The sequence below is a fragment of the Podarcis liolepis genome (assembly GCF_965112155.1).
Source record: "Podarcis liolepis genome assembly, chromosome: 2".
Taxonomy (NCBI): Eukaryota; Metazoa; Chordata; class Lepidosauria; order Squamata; family Lacertidae; genus Podarcis; species Podarcis liolepis.
In genome coordinates this window covers 127,901,358-127,914,837 of record NC_139555.1, presented here as the reverse complement: position 1 = coordinate 127,914,837, position 13,480 = coordinate 127,901,358, and the positions used below count along the sequence as shown (strand labels likewise).

Here is a 13,480-nt window from a genome sequence, read left to right as displayed (position 1 = left end):
TGTGTGCCTTTTAATGCATCATCTTAACGTAACGTGCCTGTTGCCATGTACCTCTTTCTCCATGAAGCTATCCTTTTAAAAAGTATTGAATGTATCCAAAATGTAGTTTGCTGTACTTTTCTGAATGTATCCAAAATGTAGTTTTAAAATAATGTAACAATCTAAATATTTCAAAATGTATATACTTGACTCAATATTGTATCCAAAAGGCTGCCAAAACTCAATCCACCACACTGCCTCCTACTGGGTCTGCAAACCATACCATGAATACACACAGATATGAGCTCAAAATAAAGCAATCCTATTTTCCAAAAAAGGTATGCAAACATCAGGCTATCACCCGAATTGATAGCAATGCAGAATAGGATTTCACATTAACATTTAAGTTATTTCCTGAACATCTTCTCAAACATCCAGCCTCACACCTGCATGCTGATTATCAACAGTTGCGGAGGTTTTCCTGTAGATAAAGGAAAAGCCATTTTAAGCAGATCCAAAATTAAATAACACGAAGATCGACACATACTATCTGAAGATCGACACCTACCACCTGAGCCCTTCAGCAAATTGACACCTCCAGAAACTCTTTCAACATCCTGTTTACCTTATGTTAATCCACTCTTCACACCCCTCATATCGCTTCCCCCCACCTCCTTGCTATTGATCTGAATGAAAATCAAAAGGTATAAGAATCAAGGCAGTCCCTTTGTTCAGGGTCTCTGACTCCGTGTCATTGCGTGAGCGGGGACCCTGTTGCAACAGTTTTTTGTGTTATTTTTTCTGTTCTTTCAATAAAGATCAGGCTTTGCTTTTTTCCAATCCTGGTGTGGTCTCTGTCTTTTCCCGACCGGTACAGAGCCTTCACTTGCGCTCCTTCCGGGGCCCTGGTCCTTTCCTTGAGGAGGGGGGCCCTTGGGGAGGCAATTAAATACTTATTTCATTTGGCGAGCCAGCCAGGAGCCGGTTACCCGGGATTTTTGGGGTGTCAGGGACTGAAAGCCCAAGCGCACCCAGCCTTTTGCATAGGGGGGCTTTTCTTTCCCTGGTAAACCTTGAGTCCCGGCTCTAACTGGGATCCTGAGCAGGACCAACCAGGAAAAAGCAACGGTGATCTAGCCGGCTGTGTTTGTTTTTTTTTTGTTGTTTTTCTTTTTTGGGGGGGGTGTTTCCTTCTGATTTTTCTCTCCCCGGTATTCCTGTCATCTCCAAATCCAAAGCTCCCTGAAAGAAGAGGGACAGCGCGCCTGCGAAGTGAGTATAAGTGGGAACACGGGTAGTGGGTTGGGTTCTCTAAACCACAGCAACCGAAATTCTTTAACTCTTCTCTTTTGCTTCAAATCTAAAACTTTCTCCCCCCTTATTCCAATCTTAACACAAGATCCGAATCCATCGGAGCTGCCCAGAGGAGGGTCTTGTGAGTCTCTTCCCCTTTAACTCTATAGCTGACCTAGTCTCTCGGAGGGTGCCCAGAAAAGGTCGTGCTTTTTCTTCTGTACTGAAACTATAACTTCTCAAAACTATAACTCCCAGGTGTAGCCGCACCTCTGCCATGGCGATCTTTGTTAGAGATGACCTGTGAGCAGAGAAAGCAAGGGCGCCTGACTCCTTTCCTTCTTTGTCATTTCTGAGTCCCAATCTGGCACTGCGCTACGCAAGCGTCCAGTAGGGAACTCTCAGGTTAGATTGTAAGAGGCAGGAGGTTGCTGTGGGCTCCCCGGCTGAGTAATGACCATAAGGGGGGGTTGAGATCGCTGATCGCACTGTTAGCTTAGTAGCCAGGAAAGGCCAACAGCTGTACCAGCCTAGTAAGTCAGGCCAGACGAACGGCGGTGTGTAATTCTCGGAGTTGTCCAATAGTTGTGTTCCTGAAAAAGTGGGGATAAAACCCCGACTGCAGTATAAAAGTTAAATATATATATAATAATAAATAAGTAAAAACTAGCGCTATTAAATTCTTAAAATGGGTGCACCCCTATCCAAAGAAATGAGTTCTCAGGCTCCTGGTGGGAAAGAAGCCGGAATTGTGCTTACTTCCCGCCAGAATCCTGACAGTCCCCTTAGATATGTGCTTCAAACCTGGAATGATTTGCCAGTAACAGAAGGACTTTCAAAATCCAAACTGGTGAAACTCTGTACCAGGGACTGGTTGCGAGCTAAAACCCGACACACATTCGAAGAAAGATGGGTTAAAGAGGGATCGTTTAATATCCAGCGCCTTGTTGTTTTGCGCACTGTTTTGGAAGACCAATACCCTCTTCAAATCCGATACCTTGAACTATTTGAGCATGCCAGGGACAAACTTAAAACTGACAGTGCCATGTCCCGCCAAATGCCCGTTTTTCCAACCCAGAAGAAACCTCCTCCCTACCAGGAAGTTTTAGAAGATGAACCCAGCAGCCTAGCCCCACTTCAGAGACAGCCCATCACAGGATTGCCCCCGCCACCCGAGAACAGCAGCAGGAATTTTGTGTCCGGGACTTCCACCTCCGCTAGCCTTCCCAGCAGTGGGAACAATGTTCCACCAATCCTAAATCCTGAGCCAACTGAATTCAGCAGAACCTCTACTGCAGATTCTACCCCACCAGAATTAAGTCCAATTGCATCTCGAACTCGTAGCAAAAGTCTGGATGATGAACTAATGTCCCAATTCCTCACTGCTTTAAAGAGTGTGGCTAGCCCTAAATCAGACCAAAACACTGAAAATGCAATGGGAAATAGCAAAGCCATAGGAAAAGGACAGTATCCCCTTAGATCAGTCCCTATTGCACCGGCAGCAGTGGGACAGCCTACCACGTTTGTTTATTCCCACGTTCCATTTCTAACATCTGACCTGATGAACTGGTCAAATCAAATGACCTCCTTAAAGGAAGATCCAGATCGATGTTACCGTCAGATATCTACTATTTTTTCAACCCACAACCCTTCATGGGCTGATGTTCACATGCTCCTAAACGCTCTCTTCAATGACCCAGAAAGAGAGGAAATATTTAATAAGGCAGCAGAAGCATTAGGAAAACCCCAATTCCAAGACAAAAAACCCGCCACTGCTGAACTGGTAACTGTGCCTCAACTACATAATGACCCAAGTTGGGACTACAACACAGAAAAAGGAATCTGGAGCTTAAAAATCTTCCGGAAAGCTATACTGGAAGGCATAAAATTGGCGGGGAAAAAGGGCATAAATTGGACAAAAATCCAAGCTATCAGTCAAGGGTCAGACGAAGCCCCTTCTGCCTTTTACACCAGATTAATATCAGCCTTCAGAACCTGGGGAGGAATAGATCCTGATAACGCAGAAAATCAAGTCATTGTAAAAAGCTTCTTCAAAGATCAGTCCAGCCCAGATATTAAAAAGGTCCTCACTCACCAACTGGGTTATGAAGGAAAACCTATGAGTGAAATCCTAGCAATTGCAAAAACTGTCTTTGATGGAAGAGATGAAAGGAAAAAGAAGGAGGATAAAAGGGAGAGGGAGGAAAATGCTCGTGTTTTAGCGCTAGCACTTGGTGCGCCCTATAATCCTCCTCTTCCTCCTCTGAACCCACCATATAAAGCTCCTTCAACACCTACAAATACCTCATATAAACCACAACCAAACCACCCCTATAGCCAACCTCCATATAAAGGACCCCGACAAAATAATTATTCATTTTCCCGAAGCAATCATAAGCAGAATGCCGACAATGAAATAAATCGCAACCCCACAAACGCACACTGTTATCATTGCCAGCAAGAAGGACATTTCCGAAGGGATTGTCCTGCACGCTTAAATGCCACTGGTCAAACCTTCAATACTGCTAATCACTACAACCAAAACCCAGCATTAAACCCGAGCCACGAAAGACAACATCAGAATCCCTTCCTTCAAACCCAATCTCGGAGATCTGACTATTGACAATTAGCAGGGAGTTCCGAATCAGCTGCCCTAGTCTGCCCAACATTCCACCTTTCTTCCAATGAACCCATTTGCACTATAAATATCAATGGACATGAATATAGATGCCTAGTGGACACGGGTGCTACATTCTCCACCTTAAGTGATAGTCATTTAACTCCAAGTCACAAAAGGCAACGCATCATGGGCATTGACGGAATTCCCAGAACATGTAATCTCTCTAAACCCACCACAGTGACAATAGGACCCTTAACAGCTGAACACTCCTTCCTCCTCACTGCCAGTCCTGTAAATCTTTTGGGAAGGGATCTCTTGTGCAAACTTAAAGCGACTATCACATGTAGCCCCGATGGCATTTTTCTACACATGCCCGAAGATTCTGCAGCCTCCTTCCAGGGTATCTTAACTGAAGAGAACTCCCCTGATGTAGGAATTCCTCCTTCTATTGAGAACACTGTGCCCCCTTGGCTATGGGGAACCACTTCCACAGCAGTAGGACTTCTTAAATCTGCAGACCCCGTTATAATCAAATACCGCACAGACATTCCTTTTCCTTGCGTCAAGCAATATCCCCTCCCCACAGAAGCAATAGAAGGATTGAAACCAATGATAAAGGACTTCATGGATCAAGGAATCCTTGTGCCCTGTGCCAGTCCATGTAACTCACCCCTCCTGCCTGTCAAGAAACCTGGCCCCCCAGGGACTCCCATCAGATACCGTCTTGTGCAGGACTTGCGGATCATAAATAATTTTGTAATCCCAAGACATGCCATCACGGCCAATCCAAATACCATATTAACAGGAATCCCTCCTGACAGCACACACTTCAGTGTCGTGGACCTGTGTTCTGCATTTTTCTCTATAAGAGTTCATGAGGAAAGCCAGTTCCTTTTCGCGTTTACATGGGGAAGCAGTCAATTAACATGGACTAGATTGCCCCAAGGCTATGTAGAAAGCCCTACCATCTTCGCATCAGCCCTGCATAAGGACCTACAGGACTTAATGTTCCCAGCAGGATCCGCACTCTTGATGTATGTTGATGACTTGCTCTTGAGTAGTACCTCAGAGGAAAATTGTCAAAAGGACACCATTTACCTCCTTACAGCATTGGCATACAAGGGGCACAAAGTCGCACCAAAAAAACTTCAGTACTGCCTTACTAAAGTCAAATATTTGGGCCATATTATAGGACAGGGAACTAGAGCCCTTACCTCAGAAAGAGTAGAAGCTATTGAAAGAGTTCCCTTACCAAAGACTAAGAAACAATTGAGAGGTTTCCTAGGAATGAGTGGATTCTGCCGTGCCTGGATCCCGGGGTATGGTGAACTGACCAAACCCCTGGTGCAAATGACTAATAAGGATGGACCAGAGCCCCTTAAATGGACTAAGGAGTGCCTCAATAACTTTGAAACCATAAAACGTGAACTAAGATCAGCACCTGCCCTAGGGCTCCCTGACTATCGGCTTCCCTTTTCCTTGTTTGTTCATGAACAGAGAGGGGTGGCTTCAGGGGTTCTGACTCAAACATTCCGGGGACAGGAAAGGCCAGTTGCCTATTATAGCATCCAGCTGGACAGCGTTGCAAAAGGGACAGTAGGATGCCTGAGAGCAATAGCTGCATCAGCAGAATTGGTGGAAAGGGCATTAGAAATTGTGCAAAACCAAGAACTTGTCCTAAATGTGCCCCATGCAGTAGCCACCTTGCTAAATTTGCATGGCTGCCAACACTTCAGTAACGCCAGACTCAGCCAATATGAAGCTGCCCTACTGACCCCTTCAAACGTCCGCATTAAGAGGGTTAATACACTCAATCCTGCAACCCTCCTTCCACTCCCTGATGACGGCACCCCCCACCATGATTGTACCCAAGCTGTCAGGCTGGCTGAAAAACCACGAGATGATTTAGATTATCTACCATTAAAGGACCCAGATCTCACCATCTTTACAGATGGGAGTTCAAAAACCATTTCTGGAGTACGGAAGACAGGATATTCTGTAGTCACCCATGAGTGTATATTGGAAGCAGCACCTATCAGTCCTAGGTACAGTGCACAAGCTGCTGAACTAATTGCCTTAATAAGAGCATGCGAATTAAGTGAAGGAAAGCGCATTAATATATATACAGACTCCAAATACTGTTTTGGTCTAGTCCATGCTACAGGAATACTATGGAAACAAAGAGGATTTCTAACAGCAGCAGGGACCCAAATCTCACATGCGCCACTTGTAAAGCGACTCATGGATGCAATACATCTTCCTGAGGCTATTTCTGTAATTCATTGCAAAGCGCACACTAATGGAACTGATTTTGTCTCTGTCGGAAATCGCATCGCCGACTCCACAGCTCAGGAAGCCGCGATTTCCTCACAGCCTCAAAATGAATTCCAGGCTCTTGTAGTGCCTTCAGATGTTGATTTTGCACGTATGTACAACTCAGCCCAGGCTGAGGAAGTTAAGCATTGGCAGGACATAGGGGGGCATAAAGTTGGTCAAACCTGGACACTTCCTGATGGGCGCCTCATAATGCCCAAAGCATGGGTCCCCAAACACTTGCGTATCTTACATCAATGCACGCATTGGGGGGCAAATAGACTGGCCGATAGTCTCCTTAGACACTGGTACGCCCCAGGCGCTCACCAACATGCAAAGGCTGTTTCAAAGAATTGCACTATCTGTGCCAGCTACAACCCAAAGAGGGAACCCAAAAAGCCCCCTGGATCTCGACCATGGGCTTTCCTCCCTTTTGAAAGCCTGCAACTGGACTTTGCAGAACTTCCCAAATGCTTAGGCTATAAATTCATACTTGTCATAACAGATCAGTTGTCCTTTTGGCCCGAAGCATATCCAGTCAAGCGCGCAACTGCACAAACTGTGGCCCGTATTCTGGTACAAGAAATCATTCCCAGGTTTGGGGTACCTAGACGTTTAGACAGCGACCGGGGCTCTCATTTTACTGCGGAAATAGTGCAGTCAGTAGCAAAAGCGTTCGGCATTAAATGGCAGCTGCACACCCCGTATCATCCCTCATCGTCAGGGCAAACTGAACGCATGAATGGACTAATCAAAACTCAGTTAGGAAAAATATGTGCAGCCACTGGTCTCAAGTGGATCAACGCCCTTCCTATTGTATTACACAATATCAGGAGTCAACCGAGAGGAACCTTAAAACTTTCCCCTTATGAACTCTTGTTTGGGCGCCCATCCCCTACCCACACCACTCAGCTTCCTGTGTCCGAACTTGAGGTGGGAGAAAACGAACTGACTAATTATGTTATACAACTACAGCGACATCTTAAGAAGCTGCACCAATACGCTGCAGCAAATCAAAATGTTCCCCTGGATGTGGATGCCCATCCCTTTCAACCTGGGAACTGGGTCCTAGTGAAATCATTTAGGAAGGACACTCTAGAGCCGTCATGGGAAGGCCCCTTTCAGATCCTTCTCACGACACCCACCGCAATTAAAATATCAGAGAGGAGTGCTTGGATCCATTACACCTTCTGCAAGACGTCCAATCCTCCAAGCTTCCCCGACGCAGACCCAGACCCCCCGCCGGACGTGACTCTGCCTGACAATGAGGATTGCCCAACTGATGACAACGGGGGTAATCGTAGTCCCCTAGCAGCTGGAGAGGAACCAGGGAAGAGTTCTGAAGAAAAGTGGCTCTCGAGGATACTTGTCGATCCTAGCCCAGAAGACCCCGACCACCCCCCCATCAGAATGCAGTTCCGGAAGGAAGAAAAAACCAGCTCCAACACTGGATAATCTCTCTTCTCCCCCTTGTTCCCCCCTTTTTGTCACCCCTCCCCCTCCTTGTGTGTGTCTGTGTGTGTTGTCTGTCTTCTTTTCTTTTTACAGGTTCACCACTATGACTTCCTGGAGAATCGCCTGCCTGACGTCCCTGTACCTCATCTGTACCCTCCTTCCAGTCACCACCAGTGTACCGCCAGGGTCCCAGTGTGGAGACAACCCCGTGGAACACTTCTACCTTGATCGCGACCTTACTGACTTCAACGCCTTGGGAGACTTCGACTTCTGCCTGTCGGGCACTAGGAACCTGATTCCCCACGCCTTCCGACCACGACTCAGAAACACCCAAGCCTGGGAACTTATCATCAGAAGCGCCTCCTATGCCATCCTGGGACGAGCTATATACACCCTTGAAGATCCATGGATCCGCTTGGCCTGTCACAATGGAACTTACATCCAAGCTGAATGGGGAAAAGTCAGCAGACACTATCAACCCTCTGAAATCGGCAAAGGACTTTGGGAAAGCTACACAGATTCCATGTACTACGAACATTGGACTTATGGATTTTATTGCACCAATCAAATGGCTACTTCCACCTACCAAGGTATTTGCGTCCGAAGATTCTGCTGTATATGGGACCTACACACAACTTCTGACTGGGTAGGAAAAGCGTATCTTGAAGGGTGGTTGCATCCTGTGGGTGGTGGGAAAACCTTGGAATGGGATCCTGAGGGACCGCAGCGATGTGGGGGAATAGCAACTGACCCAATGCTCCTCAAGTCCCAGGACCCTGTCCAACCCATAGGAACTGCCCCAAGACATGTTAAGCTCTCAGAAATAACACCTCCCCCCCCAGCCCGCAGACTATCGTCATGGCAAGCAAACTCTTATGTACAACTGTTACAGAAGGTAGTACAAACCACAAATCTTTCGCAGTGCTGGATCTGTGCACACGCCCCGTCACATATTGATGAAGGGATACCCTTCATAAGCACACCCCTTACACTAGATCAATACAGATCTAGTTATCTGCTTCAACGCAACCTAACTTTCCTGAAACCCAGCTCCCAATATATTTATCTGAGTGCCCGAACTTTTGGACCAGTGTGCAAGGAGTTCTCGGGAACTGGAGACCATGTAGGCTCCAGTGCCTGTAATGTTACCATCAAAACCGACCCCGAGGGACTCACCACACTGGTTCGTAACCACTCCCACACCCGCTCATTCAAATCTCTCAGTGATGCTTTGACTGCAGTACTGACACCCTTCACTCGAGAAAAACCTATGCCAGACCTCATTACTGCCTTCCGCACTGGGCGTATAGAAAAGCCGCTGGGAGGACTATTTTGGATCTGTGCGCAAAGAGCTTATACGTGGGTCTCTATTCATATGCAGGGGACCTGTTACCTCGGCCACATTCACCCAGGGTTCAGAGTTACCCTAGCTCTACCTGGCGGCCGCTTGAGAAACAGGCGATCCCTCATTCCCACGACACGCCCACAGCCAAAACCAAATGGGGAAACGTGGCTCCGAGCTCTCCTCCCCGCTTATGGAACCTTCTCAAATCACCTAGACATTCTTAGGCTTGCTGATGTCCTGTTACAATTCATGAAAGAGTCAGAAGCCACTACACGTTCTGTCCTTACCGAGCTCACTGAAGTGCGCAAAATGTCCATTCAAAACCGTTTATGTCTGGACTATTTATTGTCATCCCAAGGAGGTGCTTGTAAATTAATCGGGACAGAATGCTGTTCCTTTGTGTCAGACCAGACCCTCAATATCACTGGACACCTTGACTCCATAGATTCCCTAACTGATACTCTGAAAGAGATCCCCCATGAAGGTCTTTCCGATTGGGATCCTTGGTCATGGCTGCCTCAGACCTCTTGGCTCCGTGAATTAGCAAGAGGCATACTGATTATATTCATTTCCCTGATTGTCTTCCTTGGTCTCCTGTGCTGCTGCAGACAATGTATTCCTATCCTTATGTCCAGTTTCCATTCACCCTTACCCCACACTCCCATTCTTGCACCACTGCAACCCGATCACACCCTTCCCGAAGTCCTGCCCATGTATCACCTTGGAGAAGGAGAGTATGTAGCAATGGATGTGAGGCAATAATTTTTTTCCAAAAAATTAAGCCTCAGAGAGGGGAATTGTAATAAGAGAGTCAGGGTCAGAGAGGGGAATAAAGGTAAAATGATCCTAATGATATCATCCTACCCAAAGTCTCACAATAATAATAAACTGTGCCTTAAAGAATGCATTGTTGGGAAGATGCCATCTTACTGTGTCTCTTCACATATCATTGAATGTAATATAATGTGTGCCTTTTAATGCATCATCTTAACGTAACGTGCCTGTTGCCATGTACCTCTTTCTCCATGAAGCTATCCTTTTAAAAAGTATTGAATGTATCCAAAATGTAGTTTGCTGTACTTTTCTGAATGTATCCAAAATGTAGTTTTAAAATAATGTAACAATCTAAATATTTCAAAATGTATATACTTGACTCAATATTGTATCCAAAAGGCTGCCAAAACTCAATCCACCACACTGCCTCCTACTGGGTCTGCAAACCATACCATGAATACACACAGATATGAGCTCAAAATAAAGCAATCCTATTTTCCAAAAAAGGTATGCAAACATCAGGCTATCACCCGAATTGATAGCAATGCAGAATAGGATTTCACATTAACATTTAAGTTATTTCCTGAACATCTTCTCAAACATCCAGCCTCACACCTGCATGCTGATTATCAACAGTTGCGGAGGTTTTCCTGTAGATAAAGGAAAAGCCATTTTAAGCAGATCCAAAATTAAATAACACGAAGATCGACACATACTACCTGAAGATCGACACCTACCACCTGAGCCCTTCAGCAAATTGACACCTCCAGAAACTCTTCCAACATCCTGTTTACCTTATGTTAATCCACTCTTCACACCCCTCATCGCTTCCCCCCACCTCCTTGCTATTGATCTGAATGAAAATCAAAAGGTATAAGAATCAAGGCAGTCCCTTTGTTCAGGGTCTCTGACTCCGTGTCATTGCGTGAGCGGGGACCCTGTTGCAACAGTTTTTTGTGTTATTTTTTCTGTTCTTTCAATAAAGATCAGGCTTTGCTTTTTTCCAATCCTGGTGTGGTCTCTGTCTTTTCCCGACCGGTACAGAGCCTTCACTTGCGCTCCTTCCGGGGCCCTGGTCCTTTCCTTGAGGAGGGGGGCCCTTGGGGAGGCAATTAAATACTTATTTCACTCCCTGGTCTACGCGGATTCCTGGGCAGGAGGGAGAAGTCAAGGCAGGCGCCCCCCCCCCCCAGTCCCTCTCTCTTTCTCCAAGATGGCTTCCCTTCCTCCCTCCACCTCCGAGGATCCCCTTTCCCCAAAGGCCCCCCTGGCCGGCTCAGCCTTCCTGCCAAATCTCTCCCCATCCCAGGAGGGAGACGGGGGGGGGTCTCCATCCAGGCCTCTCTCGCCCCCATTAACCCTTCCATGGACTCCCCACCAAGCCAGGATGGCGGCGCCCCAGGGATTCCTGCCAGGGGGAAGCCGTAACTGGGGCCTGGGTTCAAGTCCCAGCCCTGGGGGGGCCTCCCATTTCCTTCCCGGGGGGCGGCTGAGCATCTCCTCTCCCTCCCCCATGATATAGATATATTTCCCGGGTTCGATCCCCGGAGACGGCAGGGAAGGAGACCCCCCCCCCACTGGGAAAAAGTCCGGGGTAGGAAGGTGATCTTCCCCCCCTTTTAATCCCTTGCCCGAGTGGGGTGGAGTCCCATTTCACCCCCAATTTCACCCCCATTTCCCGACGGGGGGAGGCAGGGCCGGGGCGCAGGGGGTCCCCGTTACAACAGCCCCGCAAAGTAGACTGGAGTTGCTACGTCCTTTGGGGCCTTGGAGCAGTAACTTAGGACCACCCTGAATGCTGTTATCCCTTGCAATTATTTATATATATATATATATATATATATATATATATATATATATATATGCAGGTTTTGGTGTCCTCGGGTGTCTTCCCGTGTAAAAGTTGGGGTGTCTAGGCGACGTTTCGACGAGGTCTCACTCGTCATCTTCATATATATGTTTTCGTAGATTTTCACGGGTACAGGAATGCAGGTTTTGGTGTCCTCGGGTGTCTTCCCGTGTAAAAGTTGGGGTGTCTAGGCGACGTTTCGACGAGGTCTCACTCGTCATCTTCATATATATATATATATATATGTATATGTATATATATATATGTATATATGTTTTCGTAGATTTTCACGGGTACAGGAATGCAGGTTTTGGTGTCCTCGGGTGTCTTCCCGTGTAAAAGTTGGGGTGTCTAGGCGACGTTTCGACGAGGTCTCACTCGTCATCTTCAGGCTGGTGCTTTCGGCTTCTTGTTACTGGAACAGAGCGGGATCTCAGTGTTTGAGTTCCTATAAATACTGTAGAGGGGTGTGGTGTATTGCCTCAAAAGTTCTGGGCAGAGGGGAAGTTCCCAGGCTAGTGTTCTTTTCTTCTTTTGTTCCTTAATTACTTGAGGGATATCTTGAGTGATTTCTTGAGTGATATTCTGAGTACCACTTAGGTGGGTCATTAGGTGTGGATTAGTTGCTAAAGCCTTCGTGTCTTGACCTCTTGAATTTGTGAAGAGTTTTTCTGGGAAGATGGCTGTACTGCACTTAGTTGTGCTTTGGCTTGGCTTCGTGTATAGGGGCGAGCTGTGGTTTTGTGCCCTGTGCCAGCCAGATCTGTGTAGGGATTGCAGGGGGGTGCAGCATCCGGAGGTGCCACTATGGTTTGGTTACTGGATGGTGTCTGTAATTTATCTGTGGAGAGGGTCTGGGTTTGGGTCTGGTGTGGTTGATTGGCGGTGGCGCTCTGTGTGCCTCCGGATCCGGCGTCGGTCTCTGTGGGGAGGGCCAATTTCCAGATGTCTGGCAGGCGGGACGTGTCGTCACGCTTGTCCATGCTGTGAGGGCGCCTCTCTATCTCGATGGCTTCCACGATCATTCTCCTGTGGTGATGCTCCATGTTAAAGAGCAATTTGGAATCTGCAAAATTAATCTCGTGTCCTGCTTCTTTCATGTGCCGGAAAAGAGAGGAAGATTTTTCTTCCTTTCCGACGGCATCCTTGTGTTCTGCGACACGTGCATTCATTCGTCTGTTTGTTTGTCCAATGTACGTGGCTGGGCAGACTTTGCAGGGTATTTCATAGACCCCTTGGTTTTCCAACTGGATTTTATCTTTGGGGTTTCTGAGGATATTGGCTATTTTTTGGTTGGTGCAAAAGGCTGTTTTGATATTGTGTTTATGGAGGATTTTGCTAATTTTATCTGTAGTGCCCTTGATATAAGGAAGGAGGGCCATGCCATTGTTTTCTTCCGTGTCTTGGTTTTTGGGGGGTGTTTCTTTTTGGATTAGCTTCTTAACCCTGTTTTGCTGGTATCCATTGGCGATTAACACATTTGAGAGATTCTGTAACTCAGTTGTCAAGTGGTCTTTGTCAGCCAGGCGTTTGGTTCTGGAGATGAGGGTCTTGGCTACGGAGTTTATTTGTGCAGGGTGGTGGTGTGATTGAGCATGTAAGTAGCGGTTGGTGTGTGTTTTTTTCCGGTAGATAGTGTGTCCTAGGGAGCCATCAGGTTTTTTGTAGATTAGGACGTCAAGGAAGGGAAGCTGGTTGTTGGCTTCTATTTCCATAGTGAATTGTATTTTGGGGTGTAGGCTGTTGAGATGTGTGAGGAAGCTATCTAGTTTTTCTTTCCCGTGTGGCCAAATTACAAAGGTGTCGTCAACATATCTGAGCCAAAGTTTGGGTTTGTGTTCTGACTTGTCTA

At 46.8% G+C, this 13,480-nt stretch overlaps 4 protein-coding genes across 4 annotated transcripts in view; 2 read left to right on the top strand and 2 right to left on the bottom strand.

Annotated features, from left to right (window-relative positions):
- The window catches only part of LOC310701520 (uncharacterized protein), a 236,561-nt gene that overhangs the window by 102,633 nt on the left and 120,448 nt on the right, over nucleotides 1-13,480 (top strand). The window lies entirely within an intron of this gene.
- The window catches only part of LOC310701885 (uncharacterized protein), a 211,640-nt gene that overhangs the window by 112,924 nt on the left and 85,236 nt on the right, over nucleotides 1-13,480 (top strand). The window lies entirely within an intron of this gene.
- Nucleotides 1-13,480, bottom strand: part of LOC310701406 (uncharacterized protein) — a 54,118-nt gene that overhangs the window by 22,814 nt on the left and 17,824 nt on the right. The gene's annotated exons all lie outside the window — the stretch shown is intronic.
- Nucleotides 1-13,480, bottom strand: part of LOC310701685 (uncharacterized protein) — a 73,951-nt gene that overhangs the window by 44,525 nt on the left and 15,946 nt on the right. The gene's annotated exons all lie outside the window — the stretch shown is intronic.